At 44.4% G+C, this 27,707-nt stretch overlaps 1 protein-coding gene and 1 long non-coding RNA gene across 3 annotated transcripts in view; both read left to right on the top strand.

Annotated features, from left to right (window-relative positions):
* GGCX (gamma-glutamyl carboxylase) overlaps positions 1-27,707 on the top strand; it is a 255,538-nt gene that overhangs the window by 141,480 nt on the left and 86,351 nt on the right. The window lies entirely within an intron of this gene.
* LOC146784258 (uncharacterized) lies at positions 3,548-4,301 on the top strand. Its single transcript, XR_014970789.1, has 2 exons — positions 3,548-3,624; positions 4,027-4,301. It is a non-coding gene; the product is annotated as an uncharacterized LOC146784258 (long non-coding RNA).

Genomic DNA, 27,707 nt, shown 5'->3' with positions numbered 1-27,707 from the left:
GAAGCAGACTCTAATGGGAGATCGCCGATTGAAGAAATATATTACCAAAAGATAGATGATACATAAAACCCCCCCTCCTCTCTCTGGTCTGCAACTACAATGGAATGTCATGAAAAAAGAGAGAGAGTTTTAGCAGTGATAACATCATGTCGGGATAATATAAATAGATACAACCCCTATCTATCTTTGTTGTATGTATTAAAGGGAAATTTGATTCTGCTATGTAGTGCAACATTACAAATGAGATGAGAATATCTCAAATAAATTACAGTATCCGGTTTTAACGGGGAAATTTTGAAATTTAAAGACATGTTTTCTACAATGGACTGCTTTGGTTCATAGAGAACCCGTTTACGGGTGGTTGTATCCCAATTATTTGACAAAACACACCTTAGAAATCGGCACGCTTCTCATTGCTGCAGGAATATCTCCTGCGTCCAAAGTGCGGTAGCGATAGACTTTCAGCGGTGAACCGCATTCAAATTGAAAATTAGCTGTAGAAAAAAACATATAACCTTGCTGTCAGGCTTTGTATTTAACATGCGGTGTTGGAGCAGCGATAAAGAGGAAGGCTGGTAATGGCTTACCCGCTAATCAGGGAATGATTGCCGCTAAATGTTTTAACGATATTTCAGTCGACCTCTATGGTATAATTTCAAAGTTCTGAAAATAGGATAAAACGGACAAAACGTTTAACAAAAATGAATAGGACTAATAAAATACAGTGTGGTCAAAATTATTGTTTATATAGTAGATCTTTAATTATTTTAGATTTTTTTAATAAGTAAATATCAAATAGACCACAAATTGTCTATATATGTATAGAAATGTAAATCATTAACATTGCTTCATTCCTATAACCATAATATTCATAATTCATTAGTTGAACAGAGTTATTCAAAATCTAAGAAATAGCAAAACACTAACACGGCTTGAGACTTTTTTGAGATCCTACGCACGTTTTGGCTATATGCCTTCATCAGGAAGCCATGGAGATGGTTCACCAAAACCTAAATAGGGTACAAATAACCAACATGAAAGACAATGTTGTACAACAGTCCTATTTACATAATTATGCCCCTTTGGAAAGAAAGGGGTCATCTACAATACTTGAAACTATTAAAATCACTAGTCACAAGATATAATACCACCTAACCCTATAGGCTAGAGAGAAAAAAAGAAAAAAAAGATTGTGACTCTTTATATACATCACCTTAAAAACCCATCACCAATTGTGACATGAGAATAAAACACTTTTTTATATATATACAGCCATGATTTCAAAATATATTCCACAAGTTGTCTAGCAATGTATGAAAAAAGCAAAAAATGAAATAGAAAGAAGAGGATAAAGATGGACACATGAGTCTTCACTTCCCTTAGCCATAAAAGAACAAATATAAGGTAGTGTACCTTATCAGAGATTATGCTCTAATCTTCAACAAAGGGGATACTGGTCTTCTGTGTCTGAGGGTGGTAGCTTTCAAAATAAAGTAAAGTGTTGCGTGCTGTGGGTTTAACGTGTAAGTCTACCTCTAAGTGATCTATGTTGTTTTAGATAAGTATATCCAAAATTCCACCTTGTTATTACTAAAGTTGGCTGTGAAAATCAGAAGCGTGCCGATTCCTAAGAAGGTGTGTTTTTGTCAAATAATTGGGATATAATCGCCCGTAAGCGGGTTCTCTATGAACCAAAGCAGTCCATTGTAGAAAACATGTCTTTAAATTTCAAATTTTCCCCGTTAAAACCGGATACTGTAGTTTATTTGAGATGTTATCATCTCATTTGTAATGTTGCACTATGAATGAATGAATGAATAAATGAATGAATACCCACTTATATAGCGCATGGCTACCCTAGGGCATCCCAGCGCTGTTAAAGACCGAGGACACTGTCAGGCATTAGAGGATGTTCTTAAACAGGAATGTCTTCAGTTGCTTCCTAAAGGCAGTATGATTTGGTTCATGCCTGATGTTGTCAGGGAGTTTATTCCATTCTTTAGCTGCTAGGACCGAAAGTCGACGACCACCCATGCGGGCCAGTCTGACCTTTGACACAACCAGCAGGTTGCGTTGGTTAGATCTAAGGGATCTGACCGAATGATAGCGCCGAAAGAGAGGATCCAAAATGGATGGGCCAAGGTTGTGAATAGACTTATGTGCCAAACACATAGTCTTAAACACAATCCTTTCATGGACTGGAAGCCAATGTAGCAGTCTGATTGAGGGTTTAGCTGATGAACGTTTAGGGATTTTCATGAGTAGGCGAGCTGCACAATTCTGTACAGCTTGCAAAGTTTTTATTGTAGTAGCAGGGGCCCCCAGATAGATAGCATTCGCATAGTCCAGTCGCGAGAGGACCAGCGACTGTACTAATATGCGTCTGGCTTCAAAAGGGAGCAGGTCTAGGATTTTTTTAAGAACTCTCATGAGCCCATAGCAAGTCGAGGCTACTTTATTAGCCTGATGCTGGAAATTCAGGGCAGAGTCCAGCCAGACCCCTAGACTTTTTATTTTGGTCTTGGGCTTCGGAGGGGATCCAAGACACTGCGGCCACCAAGGGTCCAAGTTGATTGGGGCTTTATAGCCCAGCAGCATGATGTCTGTCTTGGCTCCATTCAGCTTCAAACAAGACGAGGTCATCCAGTCAAGTACATTAGAGAGACAAGGGGTAAGATTGTTAATCCCCTGATGTGAGATATCATCTCTCACCAGGGAAACAACCAGCTGCGTGTCATCGGCGTAGGTGACCAGCTGAATTCCCCAAGGAAGCACCACCTCAGCCAAAGGTCTCATATAGATGTTAAACAGGGTAGGGCTGAGGGATGAACCCTGGGGAACGCCGTGACTCAGTTGCAGCTGGCTTGATGCCACCTCATCCTCAAAGACGGAAAAGTATCTATCTGATAGAAAGGATTGAAGCCATTTAAGAGCCAAACCAGAAATCCCTGCCAGACGAAGCCTATGCAGCAGAAGAGAGTGGTTTACAGTATCAAAGGCTGCGCTGAGGTCCAATAGGACCACCGCAGCGCAGCCTCCCGCATCTACAATAGTCCTGGTCGCCTCCACTACCGCCACCAGTGCAGTTTCTGTTCCTTGCTTCGCTCTGAATCCAGTCTGGGATGAATGTAATGCATCAGAGGCCTCAGCAAATGAGGAAAGAACCTGGTTAACGTGTTTTTCGGCTAATTTACCAAGGCTCGGGAGAAGCGAGATAGGTCTATAATAATAATAGCAGAATCAAATTTCCCTTTAATACATACAACAAAGATAGATAGGGGTTGTATCTATTTATATTATCCCGACAGGATGTTATCACTGCTAAAACTCTCTTTCTCTTTTTTCATGACATTCCATTGTAGTTGCAGACCAGAGAGAGGAGGGGGGGGGGGTTTATGTATCATCTATCCTTTGGTAATATATTTCTTCAATAGCCGACCTCCCGTTAGAGTCTGCTTCTGAAACAGATATATATACGATAATTAGGTTAGTAATCTAGTTGTTTTCAACTTGAGCTATCAAGAACCCATTTCTTCTTTTATTTTCCCAGTTACGATACGTCGTTGTCATATCTAACGTCACAAGTCCGCTTCACTTCTAGATTAGAGCATCATCTCTGACAAGGTACACTACCTTATATTTGTTCTTTTATGGCTAAGGGAAGTGAAGACTCATGTGTCCATCTTTATCCTCTTCTTTCTATTTCATTTTTTGCTTTTTTCATACATTGCTAGACAACTTGTGGAATATATTTTGAAATCATGGCTGTATATATATAAAAATGTGTTTTATTCTCATGTCACAATTGGTGATGGTTTTTTAAGGTGATGTATATAAAGAGTCACAATCTTTTTTTCTCTTTTTCTCTCTAGCCTAAAGGGTTAGGTGTTATTATACCTTGTGACTAGTGATTTTAATAGTCTCAAGTATTATAGATGACTCCTTTCTTTCCAAAGGGGCATAATTATGTAAATAGGACCGTTGTACAACATTGTTTTTCATGTTGGTTATTTGTACCCTATTTAGGTTTTGGTGAACCATATACATGGCTTCCTGATGAAGGCATATAGCCGAAACGCGCATAGGATCTCAAAAAAGTCTCAAGCCATGTTACTGTTTTGCTATTTCTTAGATTTTGAATAATTCTGTTCAACTAATGAATTATGAATATTATGGTTATAGGAATGAAGCAATGTTAATCATTTACATTTCTGTACATATATAGACAATTTGTGGTGTATTTGATATTTACTTATTAAAAAAAATCTAAAATAATTAAAAATCGACTATATAAACAATAATTTTGACCACACTGTATTTTATTAGTCCTATTCATTTTTGTTCATGTATGTTGTCTAGGTCCAATAATGATAATTTCTCTTCCTAAATCTATCTTTCTTTACAATCACAGATTGAGCCTGCACCAGCATTTTTTAGCAGACCAGAAGTTGGCTCTGGAATGTGCCAGGTACTGTGAGAAAGTGACTCTGTATATACTGTTCCCAAATAGGTACAGTGTGTACAGAGTCCACAGTCCCCAGAGGTTTGGTAGAGGTTAAAGTTAGATATAACCTTACTCTCTAAAGTGGTCGCTTGGTCAAGCAGTAAGGCAGTATCAGTGGACCGTTTAAAGCATTTGTTGTACACACACAGTCAGCAAATGGTCTCACCCACTCAAGAACTGAACTCCAGGCCAATGGTTTATATAAAAAATATGTGGTTGTTTTATTTTAGAACCAACAATAGGTATTTAAATATACTTTCTCAGAATGAGAGGCTTTAGTTAAATACTTTTGCTATATGCAATTGACATTTGTAGGTAATAGTTACAAGTTATTGCAGTAGACAACACAATTTCAAACACAATAATACATTGAGCTCAATGTGAGTTTTAAGTTATTTGCAATAGATTACTTTCAGGATTACTTTTCTAATTCCAGGACTGGATCCTAGATTCAGTCCTGGGACAGGTCTTGGAAACAAGTGAGTACATTCGTTTTAGTTACTGTTGTGATTTTTAGGCAATATTTTGCTATTTTAAAAGTTGACACTTAGAAGAAATTTCATAGGAAAACAGTCAATGATTCCATATGGGAGAAAATTCAAGTTAGAGGTAAAGTATGTTCTCATTACTTTTGTAATCCAGGGCTGGGCTCTTAGGCTTAGTACTGGGACCTCTATCTAAAACAGGTAAGTAATTACGTTTTCACAGTTGGTATGATTTTTAAAGAATATTTGTAGTTTGCAAAAATCGACACTAAAGAAATTTCACAGAAAAACAGTCAATGATTTCCTATGGAAGAAAGTTGGGTTAGTGGTAAGTACGGTTGTGAGTACTTTTCAGGGTCAGTGCTGGGCACCAAGATCCAGAACTGGGATCTCTCCTAATAGCAGGTGAGTGTTTCCGTTTTCGTTACTCGGTTGATTTTAGGTGAATGTTTTAAGTTTTAGAAACTCCACACTTAGAAAAAATTTCAGAAGAAACCAGTCATTGTTACCCTATGGAAAAAAATTGGGTTAAAGGCTTTTGGGTAAGTACTCGACTGGCAGAGTTAAGGTTCTGGGCGCAGACTCAAGGGTCTCCCAGGGTCAGGTTGGTACAGTTGTTACACCCTCAGCGGCACTGGGGCGGCCGGGTGCAGAGTGAGTTAGGCCCAATGTTATCCTATGGGAGGCAGGGGGGCCTTGGTTGGTGGCTGCTGACTAGCGGGCCACGCGGCTGTGGGAGCTGGGCTCCTGGTCACGTGCTCAGGGCAAATGGGGAAGTAGGTAGGAGTAGAAGTTACACTGCCAGGGCCACTCGGGCGGCTGGGTGCAGGGTGCTTTTGAGCCTTCGGGCGCTCAATGGATTTCAATGGAAAAGCTCCATGATGAACAAAGGCTGCAAGCTCAGGGACGAAGATTCTTCAGGTGCCACCACCACTTCGAGAGGTAAGTTGGGTAGTTGGAGGATAGGTAAGTACCCAGGAGTCGGGCACAGGGGGCCGCAGGGCACCGGGTGCAGGGGTGCCTTTTGTTGTCGGGAAATCGTACCCTCTGTTGATCGTGTTTGGGGTGGTCCCTGGTTCTGAGGCTGCAGGCGTCGTTAGGAACGTCGAGGTGAGTCCTTGGGTGCCGGATTCGGGTCACAGTTGCCGGGGGGACGTCCTTGGGGTCTTTGTCCACTCTGGCACAGGCCAGGCTTGGCGGGTGCAGAGTGTGCAGGGTTCGCGGTTCCAGGCTGATGCCAGGGGTTAGAAACTTGCTTTGAGCAGAGCCACTGTTCATGGGAGTCCCAGATGCTCAGTCACAAGGTAGCCAGGTCCACCGGGGTTTGTGAGGTTGCTGGCCACAAGAGGTGCCGGCATTTAGCAGGAGCAGGTTCGAGGGTCGACAGGAGTTGGTGTCTTCCTCTTCTTAGCAGCTGCATGGCAGGTCTTTTTTCTTCTTGCTCTTCTTTGCTTTTTCGGAATATGGAATCTGGAGAAGGAAGGTTCAGTCTGCCTCTAAATACTACATTTAGGGGCGTTACAGGTAGGTAAAGGGCAGGGACCAATGGGTCCCTGCCCTGGGGTGGGTATCCTATCCTGCCACTCTCCTGTGGGAGGGGGCAGTAGCCTAGTCCTGATTGAGCAGGGCTTCCCATCTTCAAGATGGCGAGCGCCCGGAGATGTGCTTCACCTCGCATCCCCCAACTGAGGGGTGGGGTTGGCAGGCTGGCACATCCTCTGTCCTTTCTTGGGGTTTCCGGTCAGTCTTCCTGCCAGAGTGGGGGTCAGAACCGGTGGGGGCCAGTTTGCTGGGTACAGCAAGTGGCCTGGAGAAGCTCACAAAGGCGGCATGCCCTTGAAGCTTCCCCCTGCCCATCCTGGGGGAGGAGACCTAGCACCTCGCTCAGGATGTGCATTGTTGCAGGCCCAGGAGAGTGGGGGCTCTCCACCCAGGGGTCCAGCAACATGTCTGCTGTGTGACAGCCTAAGCAGCATCCCAGACCAGACGTGGATTGTAGGTTAGGTTTCAGGGGGCATCTATAAGATGCCCCCTGTAGTGCTTTGTATATTACATCCCACACTGGCATCAGTGCGGGTTTAATGTGCTGAGAAGTTTGATACCAAACTTCTCAGTCTTCAGTGTTGCCATTATGGTGCTGTGGAGTTCGTGTTTGACGAGCTCTCAGCACCATATACTCTTAAATTGCCACACTGCACTTACAGTTGCCAGGAATGGATCTGGGTACCTTAGGGGCACAGGGCTCATGCTCCTGTGCCCAAACCACTGGCATAGGGCACCCAGCTAGAGGGGTGGCTGATGTATGCCAGGGCAGTGTAGGTTGTGGGCATGGCACACAGGGATGTGTGCCATATCGACTCTTTATTTTGCCTTGTACCCAGACACTCAGCCTGCAAGGGCAGTGTGGTTGTGTTAGGGTACAGGGCCTCTAAGGGTGGCACAGTAAGTGCTGCAGCCCTTAGAGGCCTTCCCTGGTCACAAGGCCCTGGGTGCTTAGGGTACCATTTACCAGGGGCGGACATGTGGCCAGGGTTTGCCAATTTGGGATTTTAGGTTTTAGGGACGGAACATAGGCCCTGGGCACCTGATTGGCAGGAGTCCAGGGCACACTCAGTCAAAGTACATTCAGCAATTCAGAAAAAAGTGGGGGCATACCATGCAAGAAAGATGGCACTTTCTCACAGGTACCTTCAGCACCAGACACTCTGCCCAACAGTTAATCGGGCCCAGCGTCATAAGGTATTTGGCTATCTTCTAGTTGCAATTTGAACTCTTCTTGCATTATATCAGAACAATATGCTCAGCATTGCATAACACAATGAACATAATCTGAGATTCCTGATCACAGTATCCCCAAGACCGGTGACTCCACCAACAACGACTCAGTGAAAAGATCAGAGGAAAGGGGTAGTTGAGAAAATGTAAGCCCCCAATCCCTGTCAATACGTGAGTGTTCAAAAGACAACTGGTGCTTTGTAATGACATAATTATTTATATGTGGGGAAAGAGTGGTACTAAAGCAGTCAGAGACAGCAGATTAGGCACCATGGCATACTTTTAAGGACAGATAAAATTAAATGCACAATTACGTCTTTTGCCGCCAAGCTGCAGACGTTTGCTAAGATTTGTAGGGCTAGAATGGGCCCAGAGGAAGCATGGCGATGAAGGTAGTTAAGGGTTCTCTTCTTTGGTGACAGATGACTATTAACTGTCAGTGGTGAGGAATGTAAACAGTGACATGGAAAGTATATAGGATGAAATTGAGCAGTCTGAAGGTATGGCGTTCCTCCAGTCCCCCAAATAAAAACCATGAAGGAGTCACACCCCTGATGAGTCTGGAGTCTGTAGAAAGTCATGAGCATATACTGTGGGCTGCAGTTGGTAAAAAAAAAAATAATAATCTTTCCCCCTTTATCTGTATTCACCCCTTACCCCTAAAATCACCATTACCTCTAACCACCCTTTAACTCTAAAATCACTCTTACTCCCCTTTATCTCTACCCACTCTTTAACCCTAAAATCACCCTTTCTGTCCTTTACCGCTACCCACCCCTAATTCCTAAAATAACCCTTACGCCCTTTACCTCTATGCACGAAATGCACTCCTAACTCCTAAAATATCCCTTCCCCCTTTGAGCTCTACCCAGCCTTAACCCTAAAATTACCATTACCTCCATTTACCTCTACCCACCCCTTAACTCTAAAATCACTCTCACCTTTCTTTACCTCTAATGACTCCTAAACCCTAAAATTACTCTTACCACCGTTAACAGCCACCAACCTTTTATCCCTCCCTCCCCAAAAAGTCTGTGGATTAAAAATATACAGAGTAAAGACACTCAGAGAAGTGGCTGAGGAGTAAAGGCTTGGCATACTGAAACCTGCAGAGTATAGATTTTGTATCATTTTAAACCTATGCATGTGGGTGCCCCTATATTAGCTAGTTTGGTGTTTGCTTGAGGTGTCAAGCCCCAGTTTTGGTCCCTGCTTCCCAGCCGGTTAGAGTGGGAGAAGTTGTCTTTAGTTAACGGATACATCTCTATTTGTTTAATCAGATGAGTCCCCTTTCCACTAATCCTCCACTGGGTGATGATGCAGCATTCATGGTTTCACTTTGGAGTGCGGTTATAAATGATAAAATAAAATTGGCTGTTTAAATGCACAGACTTGCATTGCAGTTATAAGAATCTTAGTTGCATGGATAAATCTATATATGTAACTGTTTCGATATGTCTATATGCCAATACAAATGATTTTGCCAGAAAAATGCTTGGAATGGCCGAACATGGGTTTCATATCTGCTTTGTGTGACTTGACATAGGACTGGTGAATGTGGCTTAATGTGCACATCATCTTACCTTCTTTTACATTGGAATTAGGAGCTTGTCCTGATTGTAACAGATGTCAAATATTCCTTCACCACTGAGATATCACAACCTCAGGCCAAGCCTCAGCAACTAGCAGAACCGATACCATCAGCTCCCCTAATACCAAGGCCAGCAAAACTGCCACCCACTCAAGTCCATGTGGATGTTAGGTGACAATTACCATATAGATAACGTTTTGGAAGCAAAGCTTCAAAAAGTCAACACACCTCATTGACAGGAATGGATTATGGAACCTACCACACCTCCCATTCTACTCTCACCACCCGATGACAAACCTAGATTTCATGTTTTTATTGAAAAAGATTTGAACCTTCTCTCTCCTTTTACCCTCCATACCTCTCTCCTCCTTCTTATTATTTACATAAATATCATCACAGGCGGTGTGAATTGTTTTTCTTAACTCCAATTGGATGGTATTAGTGTTCACTCTTTTTAAAAACACTTTACTTGTCAGACGATTTTCTGACGCTACACTGCTGACTTGATAACACTGAAAAGCCCATTCTTCCTTTCCTACTTCAAGGTTGAGGAGAAGTGGCCCAACGATTTAGCCTACTATGCATGGCTAAATGTCTCCTTTCCTTCTCCCCCTCTTTTTGGAGAACTGTGTGCACACCTTCATGGCAAAGGCTCACAGTGTCTTAACTTTCTGCTCATTTACTGTGTACGCTGCCTCAAGACTTTGGCACACAGAGAACCCACGAAGTGCACCACCTTCAGAACTGGAACCTACAGTCTGTGTTCTTCCATGGTTGGACTTGCATGCTCATTTCATGCTTTGGTCACATCTTTATCCACAGGACTAGCTCTCCCAAGGCAGGTACCAACAGTTTGTGAGTCCTCATTACATGATGGAAATCCACAATATCTGACTGTTCAGCTCCTCTGCAGCACTTGGCAAAGTGTTTGCTCCTGGACAGTGTTTGCCCCTCCCCCGACAGTGTTGAACCTCTCAGAGCATCTCCTGTTTCTGCACAATGTGTGCACCTCCATGAATAGGGTCAACAATGTGTATTTCTCTAGCCGTGGGGAGACGTGTGTTCACTTGGACAACCAATAACACAATGTATGTATCTGCAGGAACGAGGCAACTATTTGCGTCTAGTGCTAACTCATCATGCTGACTAGCCCTGGACAGGGCAAAGTGTGTCCATGAATTCCTACACTCCCTTAAGCAATTAAAAAGATCCCAAATCTAGGTGGCTCAACTGAATAGTACTTTACTTTTATGAGAGCTCCATTCATTGGTAGGAGTAGGTGATTGTATTAAAGAGCACTTTGACTACTTGAGCCAAGGCCAGAATCAAAGATCATATATCTTGTGAACCCCCAAGACTGCAATAATCCTCATATCATGTTCTCAGCACACAAGTAAGTTGTGTCCCAATATGCCAAGATGGGGATTTAATACCCTTCTCTTCCATGCCAGCCCTGGAGCGGGTCCTTTCCCTAATTACTGCTCGCTCCTTGCCCCTTGTACAATAGCATTGCAATGAGTGCACCTCACCAGTCTTTATCCAAAGGGGCACATGTGGGGTAAAGGGCGGCATTCCATGGCATTATCTCAACTTGTAGTACATTCATTTACTGCCTCCAGAGTCGGTGGGACTGGAGCATCAGATGTCTGCGCATTATGTTGGAATGGGCACCTGCCAGTCTGTGTTAATAATAATTACCTCTGTTATACCTCGACCTGCCACAGGTTTTCAGAATTTGTAGCACTGTAACCGGGAGGCAAAACCAATAATGCCTTAGTAGTCCTCAGTTTATTGACCTTAACAGAATAAATAACTGAGTTAACCCAACAGGTAATTGATCTTGTAAGTTCCATGTATGTGCCTGAGTACTGTCTTTTCCGACGTGCTAAATCCTTATTTTTACACATTTAGCACTAGGATTGTGAAATATTAAACTTGGCTGTGGCTAACCAGGCATGGTGTTTCCTTTGGAAGTTTGACTTGTCTTACCACACACAGTACCTTGCACAAAGTGGCCTTTCAGTGTGACATCTGTGATAAGCATGCCATGTGGCAACTGTAAGACCCCGACAGAAAATGGCTTGCGCTCTGTTAGAGTGTAAGAGCTCTTCTTCCAACTCTTATAGAATTTAAGACCACTGTCCGATATGGTCTTTTTAGTGCGTAAGACCTTTGTCTTTCACAGATGCTCTTCTACTCTCTCCATCACAGTCAGCCTTAAATTCTTTTGGAGTGAAAGACCCTCCAATCCTTCAACTTGGGAGGAGACAGTCTGAGAATGCTGTCTCTAATGTGAGCTCCAACCCCTTTGACAGATGTACTCTTCTATATATTAGAGCAGTAGTCCTGGGTCTGCTCCCACCCCCAAAGTAGCCGAACTCTAGTGGCTCGGTACCACAACCAGAGCTAAGCTGTGTCAGCACACATGCACATGGTAAGAGAAGTCATTAACTTCCATACAGATTTTGGCATTTTAAACATTTGGGCATAAGTGCTCATTGACACTTTCCCCTTAATCTACCTGTTTTTCACCTCTGGCAGCCTGCACGAAGTGCTGTGCAGGTCACTAAAAATGCACAAACTGGGTGTGCATGCTGGTGTGGGGCCATACCATTTAACCCAGCAAGAAGCATCTGAAGCCTGAAACTCGAGCAACAGAGGCACTCACAGTGCGCCAAGGCCTCGTGTGAGCTCTACTCCTTTCCCAGCTTATCAGAGGGTCTGGTGTAATCGGCAAGGATTTCTGATCCTGCATCACCACGCGACGAGTTGGCAAAAGTGCACCCTCACTGATTGACACATGGCCTTGGGAGGGAGGGGTGCATGCAAACACTGACCACTTTTGTGTGTGAAAAAGGCTGCTTTTTTGAGACAGGCGCACATCACAGCATTTCCTGGCCAACCTTCTTACACAACTAAAACCTCACTATACATCCAGAGAACTAGACCCTATCCCACCCCTACGATCCCCCAAACATGCCCACCCTGCAGCTAACTCATTAACTGTCAGGGATGTGGAATTACTATAGCCCGATGCCCAGGACATATTGTTTTGGGTTTAGGGCTACAAGTTTTCATGTGTATTTTGTCCTTGGGACAAGTAGGCCCAACCCCCTGTAGAACAAACCCTTTGGCTGCCAGTTTGCATTACCACACCATGGATCAGGGATGGGCACTGTCTGCAGTTAAGGTAATATTTTTGTCCATATCTTAATGCTGTTCAAACTTGTATTTATGGTTCATTAATTGAAAGCCTTTATTATTAGAGTGAGCGCTCTAAGTAAATGTTGTAAGCTCTGACTGCATTACTGACAGTGGTACCAGTATAAAAATGTGTGCACACGTTTTCAAAGTTTAGCAATATGAGGTTATGTATAATGCTCCCAGAATGCTCTCTGATTTGATGCAAATATTTGCACAGCTTGAAAACAAGATTGGTGATTCTTTGCTTTCAAAATAAAATGTTCATAAAAAAATGAAAGCAGGAAAAAAAACATTTTGCTAAACTACTGTAAAATTTCAGATACCATTTCGTTGTAGCATCATTTAGTAATGTGTTGATGTATGCTATTATTTCCCAAAAATATTCATTATGGAAAATCAGTGTAACCAGTTTCAATAAGATTATGGGAAACAAATAAACAAGCATTGGCAAAGCCAGTAGGTCTGAAATTGGTGGTCAGCTTTTTAGTTTTGTCAATGTGTGACTTGTTTTGGCATGCTTTTTGTAAAACCTTTTTGGTGTGGGAGCTGCCAGGCCTTCGCCAATATAACACTGGAAAAAGCAAAACTTATTTTTGGTCTCAAAAAGCACACACTGCCACAGAAGGTCCTGGCACTGAACAAAACTACTTTGTGTGCCAATATGCTCGTTGTGAAAGAGCAGAATGCTGTCACTCACAGTGAAGCCAGCCGATACACAGAGAGAGAGAGAGAGAGAGAGAGCGCGAGGCAACATTTTAATTAACACAAAAGGTCACTGTCCAGGCCAGAAAAATTAGGGGCCCAATTATTAAAGAAAGTCTTAAAAGTGCACCCATGGTATATGACCTTGCATTAAGTGCAGCTATACGGCTTTTGTGAATTCCCAAGAATTTACAGACGTAGGACAAGAAATGATACTCCCAAAAAATGTTTGTGAACTGCATCTTAGCATGAGCAAATGGGCATATGTAGATTTGCTCATGTGAAAATATGAGCGTTTGCAAATTCACTTTTCCTCCAGCCACTTTTTCCCCAACTCTGGAAGAAGGTTTACACCTGCCATTGTCAGGAGTAAATTTCCAACATTCATCAGTATGGGAAAAGATTAAAGAAGTTGTTGAAAACCTTTAAAACATGCAAGTTTGGTTGGTTGCACAGAACGAAGAGGGCATTCTAACCCTGGAACTATTTCTTACCACTACCTTCAGACCCCAGTATGTAGATCTGTGGAAACGTAGTAGCCTAAGGGGATTGTAAGTATTCTTACACTAGGATGTTCTGAGCCCAGGCATAATCAGAGAGTCTATATCAGAGCTCTTATATAATGAGATTCCTGCCATAATTCGTCGCCGCACTACATGGCACCAAAGGGACAAGTGGTTTTGTTACAGGACAAGTAGATTTATGAAGCAACCTGCCTCATGGACAAGTAGATATTTTGATAAATTCCACACCCCTGACTGTATTGCGTTTAAACATTTTCAACATTCCATTCCCCCTACATCCTATGAGTATCTATGTGAACCTCTAAATAACCAAATGTCCTAAGTCCTAAAGTGAACCATTAACTACCTGCCTGGCCTCTACTTGCACATGGTTCCCCATCTGGCAACGCCAAGCAACTTCTTCAAACTCCTGTCAAACATTTTATGCCCCCTGACACCCAGACAAGGAGGGTTGAGGACTACCCCCCTTTTCTGCCCCCCCGTAGCCCGCTCCCCTGTGTCACAAACTTCTTAACGTTTCACATTTAAAACTTTTACCTAACACCACTCTGATCTCCAATAGATACAAATCCATGCCTATGTGAGACAGATTTACCCCATCTCCCCAGAAAAACTCTACAGCCTCAAATAAAATGTCAGCATGGCAAATCCTACCAAATCTGATCTCCCTACAAAAACGTGCCATATTCCTGTTCATTTTCTGTCTCTCCCTGTCTATTGCCGCCGGTTTTGCAGCCCCTCTCCAGGAACGCCATGGCACAAACTGTCCATAATACAAACGCACCAGACCACTGAGCCTTAATCTCCAATAGGTCCCTTTTCATTGTTATCATCAATACAACTCCTTTTTCCCCGACTAAATAATTCTCCCCCAAATGAAGGAGCAATACCTCTGGATACCAAGACCCTTCCATCATCCAATTCAATGTGTGCAACAGATCCTTCCACAGCATACCCCCTTTCCCTTTCCACGTAACCTGAAACAAACGTTCGGTAAAACTCAAATTTTCCCCCACATCCCCTCTGCCCTGCTTGAATGGCAGGTCACTTTACAAACAAATGGCCCTCTATCCACATCGCCACCTCCTCAGACGCAGGGCCATCTACCGCACCTGGAAAGAAACAAAGGAGCAATAAGCGTTTTATGGAGTTGTCGCCGATGTACTGGCATCTTCCCCAATGCCCCGCACATAGCGCCTATAGCATCCCGATGACCAGCATCCCAAATGCATGATATCCTCCCGTGCCCAACACCGTGCTGGTGCCTCGGACGATGCCCGATACGGAAAGAGTGTGTACTGTATTCAGCATCCTGTATCCCCCAGCTGAGTCAATGCGAACCGGAGCATCACCAATAATTGGTATGCTGTTGCTGTAGCTCCCTGTATATGGCGGAAAACCACCCCACTATTCCTCCTGCAACACCCTGCCCAGTGTCTACCCCCACGCAACCGGTCATACACCAAGGGTACCTATTGCATTAAAAATGACTTTTTTCCCTTGTGCCCTCTGATCTGTCTTGGATTGTCAAATCCACACCTTCCATTTCCCTGGTACCTGAGTCACTTCCTCCTGAAGGAGTCCTCTCCTGCTTTTGCACCCCAGGAGCTCTCACATCTTGAAAGCCCCGTGGAACATCCAGACCATTATCGTGGAAAAAAGGCAGGCTTCCCCAGAGTCTTGGCAAACTGCTGTTAACTGTTTTAACACCCGAACCAACATATTCCATGACAAAGGTTTCCTAACCCCCACCCGCTGGCCCTGCTCCCTTGCACAACCCTCCAGTATCCAGCGCCCCAGTTCCCCAGCCTATGGTTGATATCCCCACAACAATTTACCCATGAATGCTAAACCTGCCTGCTTCCCGGCTATAGTCACCCACAATAAGCCTTTGTCAATCATCCCCAAGATATATTGAACCACGTCCTCCCTTTGTGCCTGTTCCATAACCCTGCACCACACTCACAACACCAAGAACTCCTTCCAAGCCTGTACATATGCTCTGCATGTTGAATCAGCTTATGACTCTACCACCAGTGGTACCATCCGGCATTACCTACTGTCCACAACTGCTCTGGCATGGGTGTCTGGTGTCCGGTTTCTGTCCACATCCTTGGCTAACCCACGGAATCTCCCTAACTGTGAACTAGACAGGGTATCCGCAATATCATAAACCACACCCGGAACGTGGTGCGCTCGGAAAGTTCTGTCATGGTGCTAGCACCCCAGTACTAAAACCCGCAGTAACTTCAGCACCTGCATGTCCCTGGCAGACTGTCTGTTCACCACATCCACCACAGCCATGTTGTCCACCCGAAACAGTACCTTTCTGTGTGCCAACTCCACGCCCCAGAGTGTCACTGCCACCACAAAAGGGAAGAGTTTCAAGAAGGCAATGCTCCTACTTCCGTGAGCCCACGCTGCTGGCCATTGCTCTGCGCACCATTTGCCCTGCCAATACAACCCGAAACCCAAGCCTCCCGCCGCGTCAGAAAACATTTGTATGTCCCATTCGAGGTCCCCTCGTCTCGCCAGGGGAATCTCATTGAAATCCTGTAAGAAAACTACCCACAAATCCTCTTTAACCCCTGCTGAAACCCAGATGTGGTGATAAGGAAGAGCCTTCTCCGACAAAGCCCTCCCCAGTTGCCTACAAAATTTCCAGCCTGCCCGTACCACCCTGCACTCGAAATTGAGATGTACCAGCAGAACCTGGATCTCCTTCACTTTGACCTTCTCTTTTCCCAGCATGCACATTATCAAAGCTAGCATTTTCCCCTTCTTTCCTGTGGTAGCCTGGCTTCCATCTGCTCTGAATCAATTTCAATGCCCAAAAACGACAGTACTGTGTCAGGGCTCACTGTTTTTTCCTGTTCTAACTGCACCCCCAGGTCACCCAGGAGCTCTTGGAACATAGCCAGCATTCTCTGGCAATCCGCCAAACCAGGTGCCCCCACCAGAGAGAAATCGTCTAAATAGTGCATCACCAGCTGATGGCCCGTCTGCCAGGTGAACACCCATTGCAAGAATGTGCTGATGCACCCAAACAATGCACAAGATATTGCGCAGGCCATCGGCAGCCCTTTGTCCACATACCACGTCCCCTCGAAATGCATACCCAGTAGCTGAAAATCCTCTGGGTGTACTGGAAGCATCCGAAAGGCCGCCTTCACGTCGCATTTAGCCATCAATGCTCCTGAACCCACCATCACTACCAGTGACATGGCTTTGTCAACAGAAGACTAGGACACAGATGTCACATCTTCTAGGATAAAATCATTCACCGACTGGCCCGCCGGCAACGACAAATGCTGTATCAAACGAAACTGCCCCTCCGGGGATTACCCCAATTGGAGACACAATCAGATTCTCTATAGGCCAATCTAAGAAGGATCCCGCCATTCTGCCACCCGAACCTCCTTAATCAATGTGTCCCTCACCACCTGCTTGTGCTCTGCTGCCGAACGCAAATTGTCAACCCAATAACGAACCCTTGTATCCCAAACTAAAACCCTCCTGCAACAAATCTGCATCTTGTGTTCTCCCTTAGAGTCCCAGCCAGCACTCTTTCGATGTTAACCAGAGTATGAGCCCTTTGCACCAGGTCCAGGGCCCCCTCTACCACCTCTAGGGCCTGAGCCTTGCTGCTGGTGCCCACCCAGGCCTCCCCCATACTGCTGCCACTGACTCCTGCCATGGTTGTTAAACGCACCCCCATAGCAATTGACAAGGTGGTGGCTCCCAGAACATTTTGAGCATTCATGGTGTAATTTGCCATATTCCCATGTGCCCAGCCCCTTTTTAAAATCCCAACATGTCCCTCCTGACCCCAGCAAAGATTTTGAGAGTCCACCCACCCCAACCCGATGGGAAGCCCCTAAAAGGGATGATACACAATAGGCAGACCACTTGCCGTAAAATTAGTCTCCACACCCCCCCCCCACCCCACCCCCACCCCACCCCCACCTTTGCAGCCTCCGTGGTGTGCTGCCATAAGTCTGAATCTAACTCGCCCCATTTTGCTTCCGGGTCCCATGCCAAGTGCGCCTGAAACTCCTCATCATACTGCGCCCAAGCATACACCCCCCGTGATCTGGGCCTTCCAAAACATGTCCATATACTTTAATATAGCCACGCAGCAGTCCGGATATTTTCTGCAATAAAGGCTAGCATAGATAAAAAATGCTGCCGTCCAATTCTCTATCGTTATAGGAGCTCTTGGCCGCTTGTCCAGCTCATATTCCTCCTCCTTGGAATCTTCCTTCGACCACACTTCTCTGTTCAAGAGCTTTAACATCTCCATGTACTCCCCTTTCCAAATGGGCTCCTTCCTGCTCAACATCAAATGCACGCTATCCTCCATAGTAAGTCTCCAGTTATCACAACCGCCGCTGTACAGCTGCTAAGGAACAAAGTTTAACCCTTGACCGGCAAAGATTACAAAGATTAACACTACCACACAAAGCTACCAGCCACCAGGTCACCAAAACCTAAAATGGTGGCTGGTAGCCCAAGCAAACCCCAAAATATACCTTGGGCTATTATTAGTCTAATCTAGAGCCTAACACAAAATGGCAGTCGTTGGACTGCACCACCCTCCCAATCTGCCCGGGGGCCAGACTTCCCTTCGGGCAGCTACCTCCCAATCCCCCCTTGGGAAGAACAGGGCTGAAGCTGAAAGCGCCCAGGCTATGTTCAATCAGCGAGGGTGCTGTGCGTCACAGGTGGGCCTGGTACGACAACTTTGCAGGTCACAAGGAGGAGGGCTGCCACTAAGGAAGCCCGGCAAATCCTGCGACAGGGCCACATACACACTAGAGCATGGTCCTTTCAAAAGTCCCTATGAAAATGTTTGACCTTCGCGCCGAGTGAGGGTCAGCGTGACGGCTTGATAATGCCTTGCACTGCCTATAATAAAAAGTTTTAAATAATCAAGAAGGCAGTCAATGGGAGTAAGGGCGGTCCCCTTCATACCTAGAAAGAAGCCGCTGCTGAGTGGTTGGACTGTGTGGTCCCTGATGGGGGTCTGAAAATAGTTGTTTATCACCCCCTCACCTACACTCCTGTGATTTGCCTCCAAGTGACATTGCCCACTTCCACTATTTTCTCGAAGGCATCTGGGAATTTTAACTTGCCTATGGTGACAAGGTGAATGTGTATTCTCTACAGTCTCAAGGAGACACCATGTAGACCAATAAGATTTGTGCCTATTCTTGGCCATATCAGTTAAGAAGGCTAGCAACGAATGAAGACAGAAGACACCTACTACATTGCCAGGCAGTTATCTTATACCTTCTGAAAAAAGAAAAAAGGCTTCAGGCGACTCCCTGGCTTGCTTCATTGGCCACACCATAAGCCAAATGTTATTTTTTGCGTAGCCTTACAACACCAGTCAGGGCCCCCGGCATCCTCCAGCACCATGCAGCCAAACATGAAAAGCATAAGAAAGGACACATTTAGGAAGAGAGAAAACTCAATGGCAACATCTGGGGGAAAGTTAACGCTGTGACAATCCTGAGGTGTTCCAAACTCCATACAAGGCACGTTAGGGCACCCTATATAGATCTGGTTCTAAAAGACAAGACTGCTAAAGAAAAAGTGATTTTGTGTGAAGGCGAACCTGACATGTCAGAAACCGGATTTTGTCATCTTGCTGGAATGACTGTGCTGAAAGGGCAGGATAGGTTGTCTACGTTTCTTTTTGTTCAGAGGTTCAGGCTCCCCTTCTTGAAATGCCCTTTGACGCGAGTCCCTTTGTGGGAAACATTTCATTGGCCTTCTCCAGGTCATACAAGGTCGTAGTCTAGTCTCTTACCAGGCTCCAAGGCAAGACCTGGGTATCTTTTTGCAGAATTTGCTTCTTGTAACACCAGCAGAGACCACCACTAAGCCAACTTGCCAGGGAAATCACAGCCAGCAGTGCCTCAGAAGAAGAGCCACTCAGTCTTGTGTATTGTATTTATATAGCATTTGCTACCCCTGACGAGGTGTTTAAGTGCTTTATGGCAAGTAGCACGCTACTCCAGAACCCAAGGTATTGCAATTAATCATGTGTACTCAACAAACAATTGCATGTATTTACTTCAGTTACTTTGTCATAGATTATAACAACACCAGTTACGTGTGTTTATTAGTGGGGGCTATGTGGTTTCAGGTGAATGATTGGTGAGATAGATAGGAAGATCGAGATGAGGTAATGTTAGGTACAGGGATAGGGTTTTAAAGAGAGGTTGTGATCTATGAAATGCGGTATCAGCCAATTGCAGAATTACAGTAAGAAAGATTAAGGCAGACAGGCGTAAGACTAAGAAGAGGCTATCGTCAGAAATGGAAGGTATGTGGAGGATGAAATGTTTTCATGTAGAATTTTAGGAGTATCGTGGGGAAAAGGCTTTCCGTGATATCAAGCAATCGAGGATGTAAGCTGTACAAAGAAACAGAATTATACAGTGCTCCAAATGTGGGGCAGACAGCTTAAATGTGATTCCGAGTATACACATCATTTAAACATTAAAAGCCATGGTCAGTTGCATCCCAAGCCTAGGGCAGCCCTTTTAGACATAACCTGGAGTATCTCAACCTTGGTACATGATCTGTCGCCGAACAAGGGGATTTGCCGCTGAAAATAAGAAGAGGTCTCATTTACAGATCTTCCCACCCTGATCTTTAATTAAAGATTTGTCACTCACTCACAAAGTTGAGTTATTTGGCACTGGCTGAGAGCCAGTATGCAGTCAGATTTATACCTTGTCATCTATCCCATCCAAGCTTATATTGTGAGTGTTTGTGTATGTGGCAATTGTAGTATATGCATTGCACATATAAGCGAAGCGGAGTGATAGTAGCCCGTGGGTTAAATTTTGAAAGCCCTGGGCCTGTTCCTGTGCGCAAGATGGCAGTGATGTTGTTTTCCCAGACAGGGGAAGTGCTCCCGGTTTTATGGTATTTGTTTTTAACACTTCCTCTGTATTTATCCATATTTATTTTTTGGCCATCTCATTGGTGTTTATCCATATTTATTTTGTGTTTTGAAAATAAATGGAGCTATAAAATGGTATAGTTCCATGTTTATTTAACTTTTTGGACGTGCACTCATAAATGGATGCCTGTAATGTTTTAGCAAATTAAGCAGCCACGTATAACAAAAGACTACACCCATAGCTACATTTTAGCATTATACTGCAAATATATGTAAGCATATGTCTGTATTTAAGGAAATCTCATCCTGTTTTTTAACTCTCCATACGGTCTATCTGCTCAGCTGATGCCTGGAATTCATTAAAAACAGCATGGCGAGTCTATCAGAAAAAGCACAATTTTCAGTATTTTTTCGCTTTTAAAAATAAATACAGACAGGAAACACATTGTTTTCTGTCTGTATATTTCTGTAAAAATGGAAAACCGGAAGCCTTAATCATGAGCAGTGCAAGAGGGAGGAGACCTAGACAGTGTAGGGAGGGCAAAGGAGACGAGGCTCCTATAAAAATTTGATTAGGTCTTTTTGTTAAGAGTTGATCCTGATTAGTCTTCCTGTAGCAATGCCCCTCGTGGATGGTGGGGGTGGATGGTGCTGTAATCTCTATTCATAAAGAGAAGGCTCATTTAGGAAAACCACCCTTTTGTCTCCTTCCTGTTCAATGTCTTTGTGTCTATACACAGCCAGGTGCAGGTAGTTCACACCTCTTTGTGCCTCTGCTGAGAGAGCTCCAGGCTGGAGAGTACCCTACTTTGTGGAGCGTCACCCCTCACAAAGGCTGTGTCTGCAGAACACACTAGAGGCAATTGAAACATAAACCCACCCTAACAGATTCACCCTTAGGGGGTGCACATAAACATGTGCCAAACTGCTGAACTCATAAAAACTATACAGGCCAGAAATGCACCGCACACACTCCCAGCAATGTTTGGAGAATACAGACTTAGTTACTGTTAGACCTGACATCCTTGGCGTGAGTTTTTCCCCTATCTTTTGCCTCTGCTACCTGGATTTTTGATGCTGTGCTGGATTTCGTTTTTGCTGGTTTAGATGCTTTGGACACTCTGCCACTGCTAATCAGTGCCAGAGTGTAAGTGCTCCCTGTGTAAAATATCATATCGATTGGATATACCTGATTGGCATATTTGTATCACCCTGAAGTCCCTAGTAAAGTGCACTGTGTGTGCCAGGGCTGGTGATGACAGATGCTACTAGTGGGCCTGCAGCGCTGATTGCGCCACCCACATGAGTAGCCCTAAAATGGTGTCTCAGGCCTGCCACCGCAGGCCTGCCTGCAGTCCCCGGACTGCCATGTCACCCTGGTCAGTGTCCCCACTGACTAGGCCTAACCCTTCCCTTTTTGTGCACATCAGTCATCCCTCTGGAAGGCCCGAGGTACCCCCCTGGGCAGGGTGCAGTGTATGTAAAAGGTGGAGCATGTACTAGTGCAGGTACCATGCTCTGGTAGTGAACAGCGGCCATTTTCCGTGTTCACTGCTGCAAGGTTATCTTGCTCCATAGGCTAACATGGGGGAGGCTGGTGCCAATGGCTATCCGCCTATCTTCTCATAGGAACAAGATAAGACATGAGTGTTTGATATCCCTGAGCTCAGCATTTAATAACACATCTTTTAGGAGAGGTTGTTTTTAAATCCTGGGTTGGAGAATAGTACTTTTTAGAGAGTAGCTGTTCTCTTGTCTGACCCTTCTGTGTGCCTGGGCATGCTTGTGGATTGACTGTCTGGCTTGAGAGTGACAGGGGCTGGGGATCCCCCAGGGGGTTGGCTGAGTCAGCCCTTTGCTGAATGGCGACATTTGCAAGTAGAGTGGAGGGAGGAGATAGCACCTGGGAGTGAATAGGGCTGTGCCTGCCTGCCACACTGCTGGCTCCACCTCCTGCTGGGCGGCTGACGACTCTGCCCCTCACTCTGAAAAGAAAGCAGAAGCCAGGAAAACAAAGTGCTCCAGCAACACCCAGAACTGGATCAGACCGGGCTCAGGACCCACTTGCACAAAGACTTCAAAGACTTTTAGAGGTATAAGTACAAGACCCCTGACAACAGATTTTTAGATTCTACAATCAAGAGGAACCTCTGCTGAAAGACGGACCGTTGAAGGACTGAAGGAAGATTGCCTTGCTGTGTGCTCTAAGGGCTGACCTGTCCTGCTGTACAACTGAAGCTGTGGAGGAGAAGGGACTTTGCTGTGTGCTGTGACCCTACCTGCTTGACCTACAAACAAGACTTTGCTGTGTGCTGTGTCTTCAAACTCTGAATCTCCAAGGGCCTGAGAAGAACTGGCCTCCTGTTTGGCAACCCAGGGACATCAAGGTTGCCGCGATTACAAGACTCTGTTCTACCCGTGAACTGCGCTGGCTGCTCTCCGCTTTGCTTGAGAGCACCGCACCGAGTCCTGCCTGAAACCGGCTGCCGTGGAGAGGAGATCGTGGGTGCCTTCCGAGCCGCTGTGAAGCCCGGCGGCGTCTCGACCAACTCGCTCCGCAAAGCCGCGAAGGAAGAAGCGAGAAGGCCGCGACCCGATTGGTGGTTCGTGGAGGCTTGGCCGGAGGAGCTGCGCTGCGATTGGTTGTTGCCCGGGGACATCTGTCGACGTCACTAGGGGCTCGACGGACGAGCCGCGACCGGATTGGCCAGCGCTAGCGAGCTGCAGGAGCCCTGCACCGAAGAAACCTTCCAACGTGCCGAGTCCTTGCACCCCGGGCCCCATCCTGGTGAGTCTGTAGAGGGAAAGGGAATCCGTGACGTAGTAGCATCCTTCGCAAGTCCCGAACAGCCCGCATAGCGTGTGGGGGCTCGGTGACTGCCGCGTAAGGTCTAATCAGCTGGTTCCCATCGAGGGGACAGCCGGAGAAGTGCGCTACAGTCGCGAGCGCAAGGGCACCACGGAATAACGTGTATTAAGAACTCAGAACCTGCGATCATATTCTTTGTGGAATTCATTCAAGAGACTAAGACTATCCTTTTCATGATCCTGACAAACCCAAGAAACCGATTACTGTGCAACGCTATGATAAATTGATTTTTACTGCTGAAATTAGATAAAACTATATTTTTAATATACTTACCTGTGTGGTCTACGTTTGTGGTGTACTAGGGGGGTCATTGTGGTTGTTACGTGCAAATACTTTACACATTGCCTTGGGGATAAACCTGTCTGCTCGAGCCAAGCTACCTAGAGGGTGAGCAGGGGTTATCTACCGTGTGTGTCCCTGTACCCTGACTAGAAGCAAGGGTCCCTATTTGGTCTAAGGTGCTTACCTCTGCCAACTAGAGACCCCCAGATCTAAAAGTTACATGCTGGCTCAAAAATTTCCATCGCCTGCTTATAATGCCCCAGCAGCCCTCCTTTCAATGGAGTTACGTAATGTTCTTCTAGAGTTCTTAAAAAGTTCAAATGTATATTTTTTAGCGCACATTCCTGTGAATGACAGAATGCCATTGCCAAGAATTGACAAACAGGCATGCAACCTATCAACAGAAGAGCAGCAATATGTTACGGATGTTTGAAATCTGGGCGACCAGTCTGCTGGAGCAAGTACTGCCTGCGGTGAAGAATGTTTACTTTTTTTTCTAATAAAGCTAACTGAATTTTAAGTTTTGTTGCATAACTGCAAAAAATTAGGCACAATTACTAGAAGCAAATGTAAAAAAAAAGGTGGATAAACCGCAACCTGGGCCGACTGGAAAGAATAGTCAAAAAAGAGGGGGCAGTTCAAAAAGCATGAACGGAACATGCCACTCTTACACCTTTTCGGTTTTCCAGGAGTATGGCTGGTGCCAAGGAAGTGAGCTGCACATTCAACTCTTAGACCTTCACACTGGGGCTCCAAGCCTTCACAACCGACAACAGACGGGGAGGGAAAGTGGAAAAGGAATGAGTTAAGGAGACATATGTCCTGATCGTGCGGGCCAGCGATGCTATCAGACCTCTGCACAAAACTGTGTTACGCACAGTGGTGAGAGTAGGCGGGATCAGAGGGGCATGACGTGCTCATATTTGTTTAATTTAAGGAAAACAGTTCCCCTACTTTCTGTGATGTAATGGTAATGCTTTGCTTAAACTATGTTGTCCTTCTTTAGCTTCTATACTTCCAAGAGTTTCAATTAAGCCTTGTGCAATATTTAATTTTAATGTAATCGTTTTCTTCTAGCTCACGCTCCGCATTCCTTCTCCATGGCATCCAACCTCCATTTCTGTACTAGCGGTCTGGTTGTCTTTGAGAACGGACCTGCAGGACATGGGTTCCTGCATTTAACATGGAATAAACTTACAGAAATTGAAACTTCATCTGGGTCATTAATTGGATACGTCCACACTATGTATTTGGCAAAGAGCGAAGTTCCAGCAGGAGCCCACCGTCCAATTTCGGCACTTTACTGTTCCATCGTTTCCACTTGCTCTGTGTGGTGCTACTGGTGCAGATCGGAGCTTCCGAATCCCCTCTACTTCCACGGACGGAGTGATCTCACAGTCACACGCGCACACACACATCACACGCTGGTGGGGCCCATTACACCAACATTCATCCTACCACTCTTATCCGTGCCATGTATAAGGGGAAACACTTTCTGATACCTAACCAATCTGCATGTACTCTGAGGTCAACGGCATCTACTAGTTGCTGTGGATCTGGTGGAAAACATTTCTTTACAATATGCAAATAAATTCAATAAACAGGACAATAAAATAACCACCCGACACAGTTATTCAAACAGAATATTTGTTTATCTAAAATTGTAAGAAAAGCCAATTAAATGCAAATTCATTTCTCTCATAATTACCTATTCTGGCTAAATGTCAGATCCTAAGTCAGAAACGGTCCTCAGTAAAAGAATCAGAGTTTCTAGCCGTCATGTAGAGTCACCGTCCTCTCCGTCAGCATCAGGACCTCGGATCATCAGTTCAGGAAGAAGTGGCGCTAGACCTCTCTAGTCTACTAATATTTATACTAACATTACATTCTAAAATGTTACAAACATATCGAGCAAAATGGATGAATGGCGGAAAATAATGTTGTCTTGGTGAATTGAGATACAATGCGAAATTTTCACACACATTGATCCTTCCAAATAATGAATAGGAAATAAGGAGTCCATAACTAATTCGTTACTTCTACGGATGTCTTTTTTGGATAATTTGTATCCCGGTCGTGGGATCATTACAAGTTCATAAGTTCAGTTGTTCGTTTTGCAACAAATATCCTGTTCAGGGGCTCTTGGCATCTTTCCTGGATTTGTCATCATGATCATGGCTTTTCAGATCGTCTAAAGGGCAAGGTCACAGGCAGCACGAAGCTTCCTTGCAAAATTTCCATCAACTCGAATGCAGGCTGCGGATGGTAGCCATCTTTTGGTAGGCCACATTGGACAACTTAAGTGAAATAAAACATAAAACAAAATGACTGCACAGAAGTGATTAAACAGTGTTATTCCCCTGCTAATACCCTTATGTGTATGTATTTATCTAGCCATTTGCGACATCAAAAGCCATTAATGTATATTAATTATAAGCGCAAAACACAATAATATCACATAAGCAACATCTATTTCGTCAATTTGCACACCAACTTAGTTCATTTATTAATTTAGCCCTGCAATAGCGTTCCCACGTGTAATTCTTCTGTTAATAAGATTGATTAATCCAAACTCGACAAACTTTTAGTAGTTATTCATTAATCAGTAGTCATTTTAATTATAACATGCGAAAATGAAACAGGTATTCGGTTTTAAAGGAAAAACCCTGCTCCATCAATCCCCCCTTTGGTGATATCTAATCACCACAAAAATCAAAACCCCCAAAAAAATTTAGTTTCCCCTTTTGGAAGAAATTCAAAATATCTTCTTGTTTTTTTTTTTTTTCAAACCCTTGTTTCCTACTCATCTTCCTTCTTAGTTTCTATATACATGCTTTCCCTCAATTCTTCTAATTCTATTTCTTGTGGATCTCTTTCTGGTTTCTTTTGTCTCTTTTTAACATTTTCTTTTATAATTTTCTTTTTATTTCTTCTATATCTACAACACATACACCCTAATCTAAGGATCAATAATGCAACAATTACACAGGTTAATGGAAATAATATCTTACCAAAAATGGTACTACCTATTTTAGCTACAAAATTCTTAATAGCAATCATCTTATTAGCCATTTTAGTCCAGATACTTTCAGCTTCCAGTGGTACTAATTCTTCATGCAAATCTGTAATATTTTTGATATAAACTTTTAGATCTTTGCTTTCGTCAGGAATGTAAGTGCAACAATGTTGAACTTTCAGCATTCCACAGACTCCACCCTCTTTTGCCAAAAGAATGTCAAGGGCAAGTCGATTTTGCATTGCCATAGCGCGCAAAGCAACCATTTCCAAAAGAAAGCCTCCAGCGGTGCTTGTTGACAAGCGATCCACCACTGTTGACAGCTTCCGAATGCCAAAAGCATTTAAAGAAATTCCCACTGCTGGAATTAAAGCTCCAAAAGTATCTCCTACAATTTCTGTCCATGTTTCTCTTCTATAGCGTGTTAATGGATTAGTTTGTTCAGCATTTTCTACTCTATCCATGTGAAAAATCTTTGGAAATACCAGGCCAACATAACATGCACCAAACCAATGGTCAGGCAACCTGTAATAAGCCTTGTTCCCACAAATATAATACACTCCCGGAAAAACTGGATCTTCTCCTCCTCTAAATCCCCATCCGGTTGCAATAAAGTATGTATCATGGCACTCACTAGTCCCTATGAAATAATAATCATACTGGGATCTCTTCCTGGTAATGCATAGTTTGCCTTTCTGTGGTGCATCTGTAGCCATAGTTGGACTGGCTCCATTTTTCAATTTCTTTTCCTTCTCAATATCCCACATGGTTTCACTCATTTTATGCCCTTCTGCTTTCTTGTGCATGTTCAACCTTCTTCTCTCAACCATGTCTAG

The sequence above is a fragment of the Triturus cristatus genome, chromosome 11 (genome assembly GCF_964204655.1).
Source record: "Triturus cristatus chromosome 11, aTriCri1.1, whole genome shotgun sequence".
NCBI lineage: Eukaryota > Metazoa > Chordata > Amphibia > Caudata > Salamandridae > Triturus > Triturus cristatus.
Note: the sequence above shows the minus strand (reverse complement) of the source record. Positions and strands in the feature narration are given on the sequence as shown.